The following is a 20,023-nucleotide window of genomic DNA, read 5'->3' as shown; positions in this document are numbered from 1 at the left end:
ATTACTCGGTTAATGGAATTTTTTTTTTTTTTATGTAATCGCTAGTTGCAGCCGAAAACAATCGAATCTTACAGTATTTCACTTCGCAGCAGCTACATGGGGTCTTTAACCTAAATTCCCCAAAATACATATTTGTTCAAAACAAAGCAGGTAGGCATTCATGTCTTGCTCAAGGGCCCAACAGTGGCAGCTCTGCAGTGCTGAGGCTTGAAGCAAATGGAAAGTTCAGGGACGGTTGATTTCATGTAGTGAATGCACTGGTCTCAGATGAAGTTTATGATTGTTTTAAAGTCTGATGGTGGGATTTTACAATCTGTAATTCCCATTTTAAAAGCTTCCTTTGCAGCAATTTCTGCTTGTTTACAGCCATACAGCCCCATGACAGCTCTAGTCATTACATTTATATGTGAGAGATTCAAAAATATCACCAATAATACATCAAATCCTGCCTCAAACGTTTATTATTTTCCAAGGCACATCCTTTGAAGTGAACGGTGTCTAGCAAATACTAACTATGATCATGCAACTAGAAATCACAACAGCAGTCATAACTTTACAAAGCTGAGGCAAACATGTTTAGCAACCCCTAGAGAATTTACCCCTTCTCGAGATGAAGTCATACAGCATTTATTTAGTGTTTTAAAGCCTTCTGTGGAATAAAACTCAGCTGGAGGATGTGACAGAATAAATAATGTGAAGGCCAGTGGCCACTGGTCATGTGAGGCAGTCAGCTAGGGGGTGCCATGGAATTGAGAACTAACACACACACAGACTCCTATCACAACACACAGGTAAACAACACAGTCACCGATATGAGGGCAGACTCAGAATAGTTTCAGGATTCATTTCAGAACAGTTGCAGGTGTAGATGACATGTGGAAGGGTGCATGACTGTAAACTACATCGACACACACACACACACACACACACACACACACACACACACACACACACACACACACACACACAGAGACGGAAGAAAACGTGCACGAATTAGAGAGAAAGCGGTTTGAGGTAAATGAATGAAAAGAAATGACAATTCATTATTTACAAGCACCTGAGAAGGATGAGGTAGAACTCACCTAGTCCACAGTGAATAATTTAACAAGACACATGAGGCTATGGTTCATATATCCACAAATCTTAGAGGGGGTGAAAAAAAAAAAAAAACCTCATTATACTCGCAGGGTCAGAGAGCTCCGGTTCCTTATTTCTCTCTGAACTGAACTCAGATAACAAGACAGGAATGTGAGACAGCTGAAAAGAAAAGAGCTTTATAGAAGGGAAGAAAGCGTTTCCTTATGAGGATTCTCAGTCGTGCTGCTATTTAAAATAGGATGCAATTCAGAGAATGATGGGAGGGAAAATAGAAAGAAAAAAAAATTGTAGAATGAATGTTAAAGTAGATTTCAGGGTGAAAACAACAAGCCAAAAAGAAACCAGAAAAGGGCTCAGTATAAGAACCAACTATTATATTCAGCCCTAAGGACATGAGAAATACCTGTTGTGCAATACAGTTACATGCAGTAACCAGGGGTGTAACAGTACACAAAATTCAGTATGTACCTCGGTCTATAAGTCACGGTTCTGTTTAATTTCTATACTGTTAAACAATGCATGTTAAAAAAAATCAAATATCAAAATAACATGGAATAAATATCCTTATCTTTATATTACTTAGTAATCGATTAAATAGGCACAAATCCAATGGATTGAATAAATGAAAGAGAAAAAAAATGCAATTAAATACAGATGTGTATATAAGTGTGTTTTTTACATTATTAAACAATATTTCATTTTCCAAAAATATGTTTAACTTATTTTAGCATACTTCAACTGTCTTGTGTGTTTCTTAAATGCATACATTTATTTATTTATCCATTCAATTTATTCATCTATTAATGAGTTTATTCCTTCATTCCTTCCATCCTTTATTAATTCATTGACTCCATAAATATGCAAAGTTGTCGGTATTTTCAGCTTTTGCAATAAAAAATTGTTGAAGCTGTACATAAAACGCAAAGAAAAAAACAAACTTGCAGTTAATCACTTAATATGTCCGTGAGGGAACAAAGCAAAGATTGCATTCGGGGCACATCCTGTACGGAAACAGTTTGGTACAGACATGTCTGCTGTTACACCAAAGTGAGATCTGCATGTCCTATCTGGAAATATGAGTCCATGTTATACACATATTCTTCAAATGACCCTGAGTAGCTGCGAGTCTTGCACCAAAATATCGATTCGAATACAGAAAGGAAAAAAAAAAGACTTCCAGATAGAACATGCTTTCAAAACCCGGGGTCCAGAAGAGCATTAGAAAGCCAACAGTGAATGTGTTGTTTCTCACCTCAAGCTCCAGTCACTGCAGTGTCCCTCCGGTAACCAGGGAAACTCTATCCTTCACGGTCTCTCTTCCTCCCACTTGCCCTTCTCCTTCTGGCATGTGAACTCCCAGGCTATTGATGACCTGAAACAAAAGACAGGTGGGTGAATATACACATGGCATTGATAGCAAACTGCTGCCAGTCACTAAAGCTTTGTGGGACGTCGTGTATGACTTCATGTATCATGCTGTATAGGGCTGCAGCTATCGCTTATTTTAGTACTCGAGTATTCCAGCGATTAATCGAGTAATCGGATAAGAATAACTTATTCTTTATTAAAGTGCAACACTACACATACAAGAGTAAATAATACAGCTTTCAAAACAAACGTCATTTGTTTTCTTTTTTTTTTATTTACATTGTTTATTGCTGAAATTTAATAAAAAGTAGGGGTGTAACAGTACACGTGTTCGTACCGATATCTTTCGAATCCTTTCAACGTGCTGAAAATTAATTGGTATTAAGTTTTAGTGCATTTTTTTTTATTAATATTATTAAACTTGAAAACATACAAAACATACATGCTAGGGGTAAAAAAACAAAAGCAAAAACAAAAAAAAAGGTTTGTTTTGTGCATGCATGAAAACGCTAAAGAATCCATAGCGCTAGCAATATTTTATTTGATTGATTTTAATCAATTTAATTTGTGCCAATTTAATTGATAACTAAATGTATCGTAATTTCCGGACTATAAAGCGCACACTGAATCGTAATTTCCGGACTTATATAAGCCGCACACTGAATTTTACAAATATTTTTATTTTAAACATAAATAAGCCGCACCTGTCTATAAGCCCCAGGTGTCTAAACTGAAACTAATGAACTTTACACAGGCTTTAACGAAAGACAGTGTCTGTTACACGGTGTAACGGATGAAATATGTTGTGGCTCCTTTAAGAGCAGAGCGGCATTTTGGGAATAGCACGTCACTGCATTCTTCCGGTATTACTGCGTGTGTGTGCGACGGAGGATTATGTGCAGATTATTTTCTGATGCTGATTTCTACGTTTCTTTGACTAAACCGTAACGCTGTTGCCAAGAAAAATAAAAAAGCACGAGTTTTGGAAACCTGTGTGTGCTTATATGATTTCTGTTGCAACTAGAGTTAGTGATCTCTCTCTTCACCCAGACTCAACTCGTTACAACGGCTTGTATCTAAACAGTAGCCTACCAAGAAAGCAATTGTTCACTGTCTTCCTCCTTCCTTTCACAACTATTTCTCTTGGGAGTTTATCTTTTGGCATCGTCGTGCGTTTAAAAATCACCACCGGTGAAAGTTTTTTCCTCCTGATGCCGTGCAGCTCAGAACACAGGTGAGGTGCGTTTTTTCGTTTCCGTTCGGAAATTTTATTGGTCTAATGTTATGTGGTTCAGTTTTTTGGCTTGACGTTTGTGAAACCGGGAAAAACCCAGGAAAAATCCATAAATTAGCCGCTTCGTTGTTTAAAGCGTGTGAAAAAAGTAGCGGCTTATAGTCCGAAAAATACGGTAATCAATATAATAAAATGGTGTATTTAATTAATTATATTTATACCATTTTATTTTTATAAAATATATCTATATTTTTTTAAGTCAAGCAGGCATTTTATTTCAATTATTTTTTATTTTTTTTATGAAAGTTTTCAAATGTTGATCACCACAAATTAATAATAATAAACTGCGTTAATAAAAAAATTACCGTGAATTACATGTACTGTTACACCTCTAATTAAAGCTAAACCCATTTATTGCATTTAATTGCCATATTACATCAAAATGCATATACAAATATATAAATAAAAAAAATCATGCATATAAATAGATAAATCAATTTGAAATTACTAAAGGTAAACGCACTGTACAGTGCTTTCTTTATGTTTTATTTTGAAATGATCCCAAACTTTGGAAACTTTCTGTCCTCTTTGACCTGAATTTTCACCTTTCGCCCTCACTGTTTTCTCCTCGTTCGTCCATTTGCCTCGAAAATGATATATACAGGGGAACCCTGACACTCGCGACCTCAAAAGTTCACGATGAAGCCGCAAGTAGGGAGTAACATTTTCCATAAAATGTTCGATATCTAGATCGCGAGTATCAAAGTTGCACTGTGTGTGTGTGTGTGTGTGTGTGTGTGTGTGTGTGTGTGTGTGTGTGTGTATGTGTATATATATATATATATATATATATATATATATATATATATACACATACACACACACACACACACACACACACACAGTGCAACTTTGATACTAGCGATCTAGATATACAGTAAGGAAAATAAGTATTTGAACACACTGCTATTTTGCAAGTTCTCCCACTTAGAAATCATGGAGGGGTCTGAAATTGTCATCGTAGGTGCATGTCCACTGTGAGAGACATAATCTAAAAAAAAAAATCCAGAAATCACAATGTATGATTTTGTAACTATTTATTTGTATGATACAGCTGCAAATAAGTATTTGAACACCTGAGAAAGTCAATGTTAATATTTGGTACAGGAGCCTTTGTTTGCAATTACAGAGGTCAAACGTTTCCTGTAGTTTTTCACCAGGTTTGCACACACTGCAGGAGGGATTTTGGCCCACTCCTCCACACAGATCTTCTCTAGATCAGTCCGGTTTCTGGCCTGTCGCTGAGAAACACGGAGTTTGAGCTCCCTCCAAAGATTCTCTATTGGGTTTAGGTCTGGAGACTGGCTAGGCCACGCCAGAACCTTGATATGCTTCTTACAGAGCCACTCCTTGGTTATCCTGGCTGTGTGCTTCGGGTCATTGTCATGTTGGAAGACCCAACCTCGACCCATCTTCAATGCTCTAACTGAGGGAAGGTGGTTGTTCCCCAAAATCTCGGAATACATGGCCCTGGTCATCCTCTCCTTAATACAGTGCAGTCGCCCTGTCCCATGTGCAGAAAAACACCCCTAAAGCATGATGCTACCACCCCCATGCTTCACAGTAGGGATGGTGTTCTTGGGATGGTACTCATCATTCATCTTCCTCCAAACACGTTTAGTGGAATTATGACCCAAAAGTTCTATTTTGGTCTCATCTGATCTCCTCTCGTGTAGTTCTGGGCTGATTTCTCACCTTCCTTAGGATCATTGAGACCCCACAAGGTGAGATCTTGCATGGAGCCCCAGTCCGACGGAGATTGACAGTCATGTTTAGCTTCTTCCATTTTCTAATGATTGCTCCAACAGTGGACCTTTTTTCACCAAGCTGCTTGGCAATTTCCCCATAGCCCTTTCCAGCCTTGTGGAGGTGTACAATTTTGTCTCTAGTGTCTTTGGACAGCTCTTTGGTCTTGGCCATGTTAGTAGTTGGATTCTTACTGATTGTATGGTGTGGACAGGTGTCTTTATGCAGCTAACAACCTCAAACAGGTGCATCTAATTTAGGATAATAAATGTAGTGGAGGTGGACATTTTAAAGGCAGACTAACAGGTCTTTGAGGGTCAGAATTCTAGCTGATAGACAGGTGTTCAAATACTTCTTTGCAGCGTATCATACAAATAAATAGTTTAAAAATCATATATTGCGATTTCTGGATTTTCTTTTTTAGATTATGTCTCTCACAGTGGACATGCACCTACAATGACACTTTCAGACCCCTCCATGATTTCTAAGTGGGAGAACTTGCAAAATAGCAGGATGTTCAAATACCTATTTCCCTCACTGTGTGTGTGTGTGTGTGTGTGTGTGTGTGTGTGTGTGTGTACGTATGTAATATATATATATATATATATATACATACATACATACACATATACACATACATTTACACACACACACACACACACACACAGCCTCAATTTAATTACTAATGCTGTATTTTTGAGCCGCTAAGATTTACTAACTGACCTGTAAACACAGAAGTTCAAAATTATTAAAATACAAATGGGGAAATAAGGTATATCATCTGAAGGACTTTTGGAAGTAAGAACTTTCCTTGGAAGAACAGGAGTGTCCACATAGCCAAAAGTCTAACAATTTAATTACATCCTTTCTCTGGTTTTGATCTTTTTTTCTGTTTACAGATTCTTGTCCCTGTAGAAGTGGTTTGCTAATCGCCTGACTCAGATTTGGAAATCGTTTTGGATTTGCCCGCAGACCTTTCAGTAAAAACTGCCTATACTGCAACTGCGTCTGTCTGAGCCTTCAGTAATTGACACCTCCCAAAACCTGCAGAATGAATTCAAACCTTAACAGATATCGCTATATGCTTGTTAAGTTGTTTCTCTACAAAAGGCACAGATGTTTAAATGTTACATTTACTTTGTATGGGTTTTTTCCCTTATTTGTACTTTTAAACAAATTACACAATCAATGATCATCTTTAGAGCTCTACTTTTCCTGTGGACTCACAGAAGGATGGACAGAACATACAGATGGATATGTTTGCTGAAAAAAGTGTGTGCTTGGGTCTGGAACATCAACAATTTTTTATTAGAATTATTATTTATAGTGCATATGAATAAAAGTGGTACAGCAAACATGTTCCACTAAATCATCTTTGAAAGCCTTGCTTCCTAAGTTGACTTTGTATTTCTTTCAATTCCTTTTCATTCACTTCTGCTCTCTTTGCAACATAAGTATTGAGTTGGGCAAAAAGGATTTTGTAAAGGATTAGGTTTTAATGTAAAAAAAAAAAAAAAAAAAAACCTGTCCTTCTGGGCATGTTCGCTGATATCCGATGATTAAAAAAATTCCAATAGATCCAGCACAATTGTACTGCACTGTAACTACAAACACTGAATGATTGACTCGATTTAAGCGCACACTTCATACGGGTTTTCTGTGGCTACGGCTGTGAATATGATTTATTTCCTTGAATTTATCAGAAATGTGTCAGGGTCCTCATCCTGCTATAATCCCATTCTTCACAGGGATACTGCCAACCTGACATAAAATGGATATGTTATCAATTATATATATATATATATATATATATATATATATATATATATATATATATATATATATATATATATATATATATATATATATATATATATATTAAAAAAAAAAAAAAAAAAAAGAGCAAGAAATCAGATAAAAAAAAAATATTTTATAAAAAAAAATACAAAATAAAAAAAAGAGAGAGAAAAATCAACTCTTTACTTTTTGCCAGAATTGAAGGAACAAAACTCTAAATGCAATGCCGTCTAAAACATTACGAACTAAACAAACAAAAAATGTAACAATATCAAGATTAAAGATTAAAGATAAAATTAAAGATTAACCAGCAACACAAACAATGTAGAACACCAATCATCACCTCCTGAGATTAATGTTAGCGGCAAAAATAATTTTTGTTATTTGCAATTTATTAATCGTTGATCACTGAACTACTGGAGTGCAGCTACACAGCAGAGGTGGAAAGTAACGAATTACATTTCATCACGTTACTGTAACGATAGTTTGTGTACTTCTGCTTTTTATTGTAGTTTTTAAAATATATTTTACTTAAGTATGTTTTGTTTGAAGTATTGTACTTAACCTTTTTAATTAAATCTGCTACTGGGAAAAAAAAACCCAGAAATGACTGCACTGATTAACTGATGGACGAAGAACATGCTAAACTCACAAGAAAGAAAAATGCAGACAGCAGGGATGCTGTTTAGGGTTTTGCTTTCGATTCTTTTAGTAATCAAGTATTCTAACAATTATTCCATCGATTAATCGAGCAATCGAATAAGAAACCCTTTTTTTTTTTTTTTTTTTTTTAAGAGTCTCTTAAAATCCACAAGTTATTTGTTTTTGGGTTTTAAAAAAAAACAATTATAATAATAATTTATTGCTGAAATTGCATAAAAGTATATCCGTTAAAACTAAACATATTAAGTGCATTTATTAGCCATTCAATAGCCATCGCTATGTGGTATTTCCTGTCTCAGCAACAACAAAAAAAAAAGTGCTCCGCTGCCTGCTCTACACGGCCACTGCAGAGGGACTTTTTCAACACACTGTATATAAATCAAAATCTATTTCAAATGACTTAAACGAAATGCACATTGTTTTCTTTATGTTTTACTTTAAACTTTGGAAACTTTCTTGCGTTTTCTTTGGCCTGAATCTTCTCTTCGTTCATCTGTTTTTCATTCTTCAGCGTTTTCTGTGTTAACCTGTCCGGAGTTTAGCGGGTGGTGCGTTAATAATAATGGTCCTTGAGAAAAGTGCTCCGTGTTTAGTTAAATGAACTAAACGAGGCATAAAAATTTATTTGCCTCGATAAATTTTTGGAATCGAATTACTTGAGATACTCAAGGAATCGTTACAGCCTTAATGCAGACCCAGCTGAAAAGCGAAATGCCGCTGAATCGAAAGTTGTTCAATGTGCACGCTCACTGTCTGAATTCTCAATCTGCATTTGTGATTTCTCTCATTATCATAAATAACATTATAACCATTTTTTGCTGCAAAAGTGCACAACTCAAATTAGACCCCCTTCTTCTTTCGGCTGCTGTCATTAGCGGTCGCCACAGCGAATCAACCATCTCCATTCCCCCCTGTCCTCTACATCTGCCTCTTTCAAACCAACTTACCTGCAGGTCTTCCCTCACCAAATCCATAAATCTCCTCCTTAGCCTTCCTCTTTTCCATCCTCAGCATTCTCCTACCGATATACCCCATGTCCCTCCTCTGCACATGTCCAAACCATCTCAATCTCGCCTCCCTCACCTTGTCTCCAAAAGTCCTACATGTGCTGTCCCTTTAATAAACTCATTTCTAATCCTGTCCATCCTCATCACGCCCAACATCTTCAGCTCTGCTACCTCCAGCTCCACCTCCTGTCTTTTACTCAATGCCACTGTCTCTAAACCAGGGGTATCTAAATCAAAAATCAAAGTGGGCCAAAATGTTAAACTGGGACGAAGTCGCGGGCCAAACTCAATATTTATTGAAGAATTAAATGCAATTGTGCATTTTTTTCCTTTTTTCCAGATATGTAATGTTGAACCTTTTCATATGGAAACAAACTTTAGTTCTGCATAAACATTTAATCTGGAACAACCAATGCTTAATATTATAAACACATGAGAAATTACAATTGAAATAAAACACACATTAGTCGTATTCGTTTCTTATTATGCCTCTATCTCTTTATCTGTAGCCTTTCGTGTTCCTTTTTAATGTAAATCTTTTTTCACAGGCCAACAACAAAACAACCAAAAATAATAATAATTTCCTTCAATTTAAAAAAAGCAATCTATCAACTATTAACAGTCCATGCCTTGGAGTAGAAAAAGTGCACAAAGACGACATTCATTCAAGCTCAGTTTGCTACACTCTGATTTACTCTGATGCACATTGGTTGAAGACAGATTCCTGCATCTCTTCTTAGATGCAAGTGCATCAATGTCTGGGTTTAGGCTCTGAGCTGAGGAAATCCTCAGGATTGAGTGAAGGTGATCATCAGTGAGACGACTTCTGGGTGGTGTTTTGTTCATCTTCATCAAAGAGAACAGTTACACACACAGATATGTGCTGCGGAACAGAGAGAGCATTTGAGCAGCTTGGGAACGGAGTTGGAGCAGTGTGTCGGGGAGGAAACATGGAAACTGTGCAGCACACACAGAGTCGTACTTTGACTTGAGCGTGTCTCTACACTGGAGTTCAATCAGCTCCATTTGGAGGTTGGTTGGTGCGCTTTCCACGTCAACCACAAACGGATTACTGAGCAGTTTAAATCTGCATTTCTGGGCTTCAAAGTCTGCAAATCTCCGGGTAAACTCGGGGCTGAGTACGCAGAGTTTTTCAGCGGTCTCGACTGACGTGCCAACACACTAACAAAGCATTCTGGGATTTGTAGTATTAGCAGTATATGCGCTATATACTGGCGGGCCAGCACTAATACACATTTGATATAATCTCGAGCCTGAGTTTGACACCCCTGCTCTAAACCATACAACATTGCAGGTCTCACCACAGTCCTATAAACTTTCCCTTTCACTCTTGCAGATACCCTTCTTTTACAAATCACTCCTGTCACTCTTCTCCACCCACTCCACCCTGCCTGCACTCTTTTCTTCATTTCTCTAACACACCCTCCATTACTTTGCACTGTTGACCCCAGGTACCTGAACTCCTCCACCTTCTCCACCTCTTTTTCCTGCAACCCCACCAGTCCACTGCCCTCCCTCTCATTTACACACATGTACTCTGTCTTACTCCTACTGACTTTCATTCCCCTTCTCTCCAGCGCGTATCTCCACCTCTCCAGGCTCTTCTCAACCTGCTCCCTACTCTCACCACCCCTACACTTTAGTAAAATATTTTATTACACTTTCAACCTCTGCTACACAGTGGCTACACACTAGATCTGCTCTCCTCTGTTCTTCTATTAAACATTTAAAAAAAGCTATAGCGCACACTGAACACACTGCATTCTTTCCTCTGAGACGATGGCACATTTTTCACCGATTTACAGCACATGTTATTCATTCTGAATTCGCTAGAAATCAATAAACTTTGAGGGAACAAGCATGCAATAGATTTATTACTTTGGCTTTGAATTACATCAGGGTATTATATAATCAATAACTAAAGTACCATCAAAATTTTGCCTTCTGGAATTGGTGGGGATTGAAGGAGTAGCTCGTTTGTCTTCGACCACTCCAAATCGTTCCACTCCGTAGGCATAGATAAGATAGTTACGTAAGATCACCTATCCTTTTCAACTTTTTTGTGGCTGTGCTTCTGATCGCTTCCAGTATGTTGCAGAGATCGGTGTTGGCCTCCTTCCACATCATCTTCTTGCAGGCCTTTGGCCACTTGACTAATGGCCTTCGCCCCTGAATCTTCTTCTCTGCTGTTGGTCGTGATGGGTTGGGTTCAGGTTGCCCTCTTGTGCCTTGTTGTTCCACGTCTAGGGCAGGGCCGTTGATGTCCTGCAGACTGTGGTGTGTGTCCTGCTGCTGAACTTCTGTCGACTGACTCGGCCTGCTTCTCAGAAAGTAGCTGTCGATGCGGCTTCCCTGTTGACCCTTCTTTAGGCAACCTTTTTTGCCCTGGTGTATTTTTAGGCCTTGGGTGGAGGTAACCTTTGTCCAACCACAAATGCAGCTCTGGAGCTTATGTCCTGCTGTAACTGTCGGGGTCTCCTGTATGCTGATCATCAATCTCGTAGTCTGTTCCGTTCCTGTGTTCATTACCGGGTTATCCGCCCACAAGCCATCTTCCGCCTACGAGCCATCTTCCGCCCCCGCTTTAAAATATCATCACCTGAGTACTACAGTTTAATTCATTATTGCTGCTGATGATGTGAATCCCTTCATGGCCACAGTTTGCCATCTCAGAATGAATTCGACGAGTTCGATGCTCCTTAGTGAGCACTGAAGTCAGTGGATATAAATCCGATTGGACGCTTTTGAAACGTTGTAGAAAGAGGGGTCCACGGCATCTGAAAAATCTGCAGCTTTCTCGTCATGCCAACATGGAGCAGAATCCCAAAAGACTTTTATCCTCAATATCTGGGAATCCATAACCACTAAGAATTGAGGGCTTATCTAAGGTGTTTATCTGCAAGCAATCTGTATCGCTGCTCAACACACACACACACACACACACACACACACACACACACACACACACACACACACACACACACACACAAATTCTAACTAAACTAAATATTCAATGCACTTGCCATAAAGTGTATTATTTTGATGAGAAGCTGCAGCTTGCACACTACTCTAATGAACAGCAAAAGTGTTGTTTTATTTAAATAATTAATAAAAATATTTTTTTTAAAAAGACATTATTGCCAGAAAGGCACTCAGGCCAACCTCGAGAGGACTTTATTTCCCCCCTTAAAAATTAAAGTCCCACTCATGATGATGTAGAAAGCAATAAAGAAGAGAAGTAAAAGGAATTCACAAATTATGTGGAGAGGCAGAATTGTGGTGGTATCAGTAAAATCACCAAGAGCCACTACAGTCCAACATTGAACATTTAGATGAGGACTAGAGAATCAGTCATACTGAAAGCTCTGAATAAATTCAGAGAAGCCACTTGCCTAGTCTGTAATGTTTACATGCAGTAAATTCCCATAAATCAGCCTCATCTTTCATTCGAAACTCATCTTTTAGCATTCAACGTCAGCATCAGCTCAGCAGTGAAGATGCTGTGATTGGAAGGTTGAAAGTTAAAATTCCCACATTGGCAAGGCTGGGCCCTTGAGGCCATTTGCTAAGAATGCATTCAATGTGGCTGTTTCTTCATTTTTTTCCAATTACTAGGCATCAGCTGATTGCTTCAAATTAAGCCGATTCTCATCGAACGAGCTCCGCCTCCAATTCGACATGCAGAATTGGCTGAAATACAGTTGACGCTGTCCGTCCAAAGCCAACCCATGTAGTCTGCACAAACATACCGGAAAAACTAACGCCGGCCGACACTTAAAAACGACCTGATATTAACCTACAGCCCACCGTCAGCTTGGTGCATCCTGGGCTTTAAGTTCTTATACTTTGTTCTTGATCTAGCCTTATATATTTCACTCGTTAAATATGATGCTACATTTGGAGAGAGAATGTGAGTAACCTTTTGTCACATACTACTAATAGTGTATTACATCACATACTACTAATATAGTGTATTACATCACATACTACTAATATAGTGTATTACATCACATACTACTAATATAGTGTATTACATCAATACTACTAATATAGTGTATTACATCACATACTACTAATATAGTGTATTACATCAATACTACTAATATAGTGTATTACATCACATACTACTAATATAGTGTATTACATCACATACTACTAATATAGTGTATTACATCACATACTACTAATATAGTGTATTACATCAATACTACTAATATAGTGTATTACATCACATACTACTAATATAGTGTATTACATCAATACTACTAATATAGTGTATTACATCACATACTACTAATATAGTGTATTACATCACATACTACTAATATAGTGTATTACATCACATACTACTAATATAGTGTATTACATCACATACTACTAATATAGTGTATTACATCACATACTACTAATATAGTGTATTACATAAATACTACTAATATAGTGTATTACATTAAATACTACTAATATAGTGTATTACATTAAATACTACTAATATAGTGTATTACATTAAATACTACTAATAGTGTTTTACATCACATACTACTAATAGTGTGTATTACATAAATACTACTAATTTAATGTATTACATTAAATACTACTAATAGTGTTTTACATCACATACTACTGATATAGTGTATTACATCACATACTACTAATATAGTGTATTACATCACATACTACTAATATAGTGTATTACATAAATACTACTAATATAGTGTATTACATTAAATACTACTAATAGTGTATTACATTAAATACTACTAATATAATGGATTACATTAAATACTACTAATATAGTGTTTTACATCACATACTACTGATATAGTACATTAAATTACTACTACTAATAGTGTTTTACATCACATCTATATATATTATACTATTGGGTAACTAGACAAAGTTCAGTAATATAATATAAAATAATATCCTTATTCAGGACAAACAACAAAAATGTCCAGCATCATTTATCTCCAAGTTCAAATGAGGGTCATTTCTGTGAGGCATTCCCTACATGGTAACTAGGATCTGCTCTCTAGTCATAGTGACACAGTTTGCTCCAGAAAATCCTGTGCTGCTAAGTGGTGTATAATCCCATTAGTCGCTTAGGTCCTCACACACCAGCAAACACAGCACACAGTTACATGGGCACTGGATAAAGTCCACACAAACATTTATACATTTGGTGCAGATGTAGAAGGATAGGCTGAGCTGCTGAAGCTGAGCACAAAACTGAGCAAATGCAAGAGAAAGGACTGTTCAGAGGAAGAAAGAAACGGAACTAAGATGAGCTTGAGAGTTTAAGAACTGAAAATTTAGTAAGAGGCAGCTTCCGTTTGCTTTGTTCATTTTTTTTTTTTTTTACTCCAACTCATAATACCCACTTCTCAAATTAGTATCTTTCTTCTACCTCTAAAAGTATTGTAATGGCAAAAGCCATTTTATTTGTTCTTGCTACACAATTAAGGTATTTTGGGTTTGAAATCAAAATATGAATGCGTCAGATAAGGATTTCAGCTTTCATGTTCCGTTTTTCATGTTAAACACCTTAGAACCAACCTTCTGTTGGAACAAACCCAGTATTCCAAGTTTAGCACTGTTAGTTTGATCATTTAAACGATTAATAACTGAATGTTTACTCTTGTTTTCATCTCTGGGCTTTAAAACCAAGGTAATTTTCACTAAAGTGCTAGAAAAACTGAAGTGTGGAGAAAAAAAAGCATCTGCTTATGTTCTGAAGCGTTCTAGTGCAAATGCTAATCTCATGAAGTAACTCACAACGCATGTAGCAGCAAAAGGAATTCAGATGTCTACGGATTATTCTCTCTGCTGATTTACAAAGAAATGCATATGATGTAATTAGGAGGAACTTAATCATGCAGCAAGGCACTGATTTAAAACACACGGCCAACACAGAAAAGAACTCTATCTAGGGAAAAGCTGTACGGTTTTAGATTGGCCAAGTAAATCGCCAGACCTGATCTCAAATGAGCAGCATTTCAACAAAAACTAAAAGAAGCTGCTGGACAAGTCTTTAAAGTCTTCTCTGTGAAAAAGGAAAAAAATGCAGCAGTACAGTGATGTCCATAGGTCACCAATTTGATGCAGATATTGCAAGCAAGGGATATGGAACCAAATATGAGGTGTTTTTGTTGGTTGCATAATCTTGGCATCAAAGAATATATTTAAGACTATCTGTTGCGATACTTTTGCTCACCGATCTAGTGATGCCAAGTTGTTAAAGACGACTAAATGGCAAGAAATGGAAGCTGAAAATCTGATCCACTGTCTTAAATTCATCTTCTGATCCCACTCCCACATGTCTTCAGTGTATAGCACAAAAAAATGGCTTTGCTGTCTTATTACATTTGAATACCTTATTAGCACATGCTACACTCTGCAGAGCAAGACTGGAGTCAGCTGACCCATATGCACCACGTGTGTTGTTATTACCGAGTCAGCATAATGTTTAACTGTTCGTTTGCATGAGCTGAAATTCTATATCATTTCTTTGTTTATTCCAATACTACTCATTCACATAGAATCAGCATTGTTCATGGTCAAAATACACGAGAGAGATTTATAAGGGTTTTTTGTGCCACTCAAAATGAAATGACAAATCTTTTGTTTTATGCATTTTGGAGACATTATTTAAACAGCATCAAGCATTAAGTATAAAAGAAGAATGCCTCATACATTCATCTCTGCCTCTTCATTGATTTACTCATACATTTAAAGTGTGATCAAGAACTCAAGATTTTCACGTTGTTTACTGCAGGTCACTAAAAAGCAATGAACCCTACAGAGAGCACTTGAAGCGTTCCCGCCCATGACAGCCATTTGTCAGGTCGTTCCAAACTAAAGTGATAAAAAGCAGTCACTTTAAACAACAGTCCTTTCTAAAGGGAAAAACTGATGGATAATCTGCTCCTAAAGTTCCTTGCTGAACAATGAGTGGCCCCAGTTACAGGTCAGCCTGCCGATTAATGTAGGAGCAAAATTATAAATATAATTAATGAAAATAATACTGCTCTATGTGGATTTAAAAAAAAGTTTTGGAACACCTACATTTTCCAGCTTTATGTGGCGTTTCGCCCAAACTGTTATCACAAACTTGTGCGTCTTTGGCTGCGGTAGCATTACAGTTTTCCTTCACTTGAACTAGAAGACACAAACCTGCTCCAGCATGACAATGTTTCTGTGCACAAAGCAAAATTCCATGATGATATAATTTACATGGGTTCAAGTCGAAGATCTTGACTGGCCTGCTGTAGAGCCCTGACCTCAACCCTACTAAAAACCTTTGGGATGAATGTGAATGCTGACTGCACCCCAGACCTCCTCACCTCACCTACATCAGTACCTGACATTTTCCCAGGAAAACGGAAAGCTTTTTATAAGAAGAAATGAGAAATAATTTGTCAGAAAAGCACATTTGAATCTTGTGGTCAGGTGTTCACAAACTTGTCAAAAGTGTGTACATTCACACTCAAACAGAATAATGATCTGAATGGCAGGTCCTAAATGAACATTCATTATGACTGTATTTAAAACTTGTTTACGCCAATGTTGATTAGTAATTTGAGTATTGTTAATGTAAGGGTAAGTGGTTGTGCACCAGCAAAGCTCGCTTTACAAATTCACTACTATTTTCATCACCCCGTGGTGTGAAAAAGTGTAGACTTCAGAGAGAGGGAGACACAGTCATGATCACTCCAAAATAGACCACAACAGCTGTTATTGTTATTCTCCCGTCCGAATTACACAAGCTTAAGGAAAAACCTGCTGTGTACATGAACGAGAATGACAGTTATTCAGTAGTGGGTTCACCATTTAGCTCACCTAAGCTATAAATAGACTCGACTGAGGACACTGGCTTTCAGGACATCAAGGAGCAGGACATACAAAATTAGCAGCTATGACAAGATCCACATAAATCCGCATAGATTGAGGGGGAAAAAGTCTACACTGGCAGTTTCCAACGTTCTCCACAAATTGCTTGTCCACAGTGAAACATCTGAAAATGCTTACATCCCTGTAGAGTGTTTATTTCTTTTCTTTCTCTTCGGATTGTAAATGCATGTAAACGTGAAGACATTCATCTCCATCAACACAATCGAACTTATGAGTTAAATGGGTGGCGTGAAAAGTCACAAAAAAAAATTCACTGTAGTGAATGCAAAACCTGGTGATTTGAAATGTATTGAGCTTTTTTTATTTTTATTTTATTTTTAAAGGTCTTATAAATCTGGACAGAAGACTAGAATAGTGTGGACCGTCACTGTTCAAACATCTGATGACATTTCGGCAAACTTTGCCTCGTACAGGCGTCACAATATGACGACAAACAAAAGCATCATTTCTTTTCAATGAACATAATACATGTTAAATAAATTATTCAGAAATTCTATTCAAGGTGCCACGTGTTCACTTTGTTTGCCTCTGTACCTGTTCGCATGGGATGGTGATTAATAATGTGTTTCAGAAGAGGTCATTTTCTCTGTTTACATCTACATGTAATCCCCGAATTACCCTGAGTTACAAAGAAGATAAAAAATAAGTAAAATGTGGCGGGCAAATGAAGCAGTGTATTTGTAATTTTATTATATATAATATTTTCCCTCCATTTGCGGCGTTGTCTAAACTGAATAGCGTGCGAATTTTAAACGTTTTCTGAAAATATAGGTCGGGGGCTGACTGTGTGTGTGTGTGTGTGTGTGTGTGTGTGTGTGTGTGTGTGTGTGTGTGTGTGTGTGTGTATACATATACATTTTATATATTTTTAATGCCTTTAACCCCCAACCACTGGGGTGGCATCGGTCCGTGGGTCAATTGGTACCGGGCCGCACAGAAAGAATACATAATTTACATTATTTCCGTTTTATTTATTATCTGATTCTGAACGATGTTTTACTTTGGAATATTACCGAATTCTATCGGCCACATCTGTCTATGACTCACTCTTGATGCAGGTCATGATGCCTCGGTCACATGTCTTTCCTCCATCCGCTATCTTCTTAAAGGGGCTGTTTGCTGTTTGTTTACTTCTGTTATTTTCTTATATTTAAAGGTGCACTAATCGAAAGAAAAAAAAAAATAGTTTAAAATAAATGAAGAAATTTACACATGTATAAGAAACAAAGTAAAAAGATTTCCTACTTCCTGTATATCTTGAACGACAGGTGTCTGGTCCAATGATTGGTAAGTTTTCCATTCAGAAACTAAACCAACCATTTCCAGAATTTTGTCGTTGTGTTTTCGAACTTGATATTGATTTGTTAATGTGTTTTGCAATTCTCGGCCAGCGTAAATATCAGTGTTTATGCCGGTCGTATAATTATTTTGTTGTATTTATCCGCCACATCTTAAACGCCGGTTCGTGAAAATATTAAACAGTGGCGCAAAAAAAGGTCGGGGCCTCTGTCTTAAATGTTTTGTTACACTAATATGTTTCATATATAACAATTATTAACAACTATTCTGTAACAATAATCATCAAGCATTAACACCCAATAAGACATTTTGTATTCATTATTTTGATACACTTAAACCATCCAAAACTCCAAAAGGTGAATCTCATAGTGAGCTGAAAATGTCGACAAAAGACTGAAGGCACAAGTCTTAAGGGCAGAGGGTATTAAATCTTCCAATGCTGCACGCCATATGGCTTAAAGACACGCTTGTTCTACCCCTTTTCCTCAACAATCTTTTATTTTTTTATGGATTTATTTTCTATTGGTTTTCTTTTAGATCTTTCATATGAAGCTCCCAAACAGGAGCATTCAGGATCATAAACGTATGTGGGCAACTGAAATAAGCAACCTATTTAAACACGACATTGTAATCTGCATATAAATCTGCTGAAATAACTCATTCCGGTTATTTGATTTAAAGCCTGTTAGATGTGAATCACATCAGTGAATCTGCTTATACATACATTTACACAAACCCAGGAGACATCTTTACACACTAACTAGGTTTTCCATGCATACAACATCATTTTGAGCATATGCTCCTGCAGAAGACATGAATTTGTTCGTATCCAATCCATTTGGGTATTCATCGGATTCTTTCTTCCCCTCCTTTGTATTCATTTGGTATTGAAGTATTTGTCTAATTAGACCAAATAAAACACTATGCATGCCTGACCTCTTTTTTTTGTTCACTACAAGTAAAATAAAAAAAAATAATAATAAAGGAGCGTCAGTATCAAGAACCACACATACAACACGGTACACCAGGCAAAAGAACACTGTTCACACCTACACTACCAACTGAATCCATTTCTCTGAAGGGAGCTGAAACGTAGACATGAAAAGCTCTGTCTGTTTGTGTGTAGCATCTTGAACATGAAGCCTGCATGAAACCATTAAACATTTAAACTTGCAGTAAAAATAAAAAAAACTGGGAAAAATAAAACATAGAAAATGAGCTACACATAATGACTAATTACTGCTGACTAGCGCTCCCCAATCAACTTTCCCAAGCTAGAAATGACTGCAGTAGTCATGAGCGCTATCCATCACAGTACCAAGTGCTTCACCATAATAAAACATTAGCATGCTCTTAAATGTCAAGCATTTTTCGTAATTAACAAAGCTCCCTAATTGCGACCTGCGGGAACGACTAATAAAACGCTGCCGATGTGCTGAAACGATTTCGAAATGAAACGAAAGGAAATCACGTGCCGTGTGAGATATTTCGGCGTAATGAGAGGGCTGTCAGACAGAGTTGAACAGTAGGCTAAAATAAATGTTCTGAGCATTCTGAGCGGTCGAGATGAACAAAAAGTGCTTTGCTGAATTCCAGCACAGAGATACGACATGCTGCTGTGCATTCAGGACTCCCCTACAGTTACATGCAGCCACAAGAGCTTTAAACGTGTGTGTATTTGTTGAAATAACAGAAGTTTTAATTTAAGACAGAAAATAAATAAAAAATGTTCAAGAAAAGAAAGGTTCTTTATACTTGTCACATGTACTTTACAGCACAAAAATAAATCTCAGAAAATCTCCCTTTGCATATTCCAGAT

At 37.1% G+C, this 20,023-nt stretch overlaps 1 protein-coding gene and 1 long non-coding RNA gene across 4 annotated transcripts in view; one reads left to right on the top strand and one right to left on the bottom strand.

Moving 5' to 3' along the window:
• LOC310725328 overlaps nucleotides 1-20,023 on the top strand; it is a 130,134-nt gene that overhangs the window by 29,347 nt on the left and 80,764 nt on the right. The window lies entirely within an intron of this gene.
• The window catches only part of tjap1 (tight junction associated protein 1 (peripheral)), an 82,030-nt gene that overhangs the window by 48,336 nt on the left and 13,671 nt on the right, over nucleotides 1-20,023 (bottom strand). For all 3 annotated transcript variants that reach the window (XM_083539985.1, XM_083539987.1, XM_083539986.1), the window contains exon 2: nucleotides 2,351-2,470. The gene's annotated coding sequence lies outside the window, so the exon portion shown is untranslated. The remainder of the gene's footprint in view (nucleotides 1-2,350; nucleotides 2,471-20,023) is intronic.

Source organism: Silurus aristotelis (assembly GCF_946808225.1).
Source record: "Silurus aristotelis genome assembly, chromosome: 4".
NCBI lineage: Eukaryota > Metazoa > Chordata > Actinopteri > Siluriformes > Siluridae > Silurus > Silurus aristotelis.
Note: the sequence above shows the minus strand (reverse complement) of the source record. Positions and strands in the feature narration are given on the sequence as shown.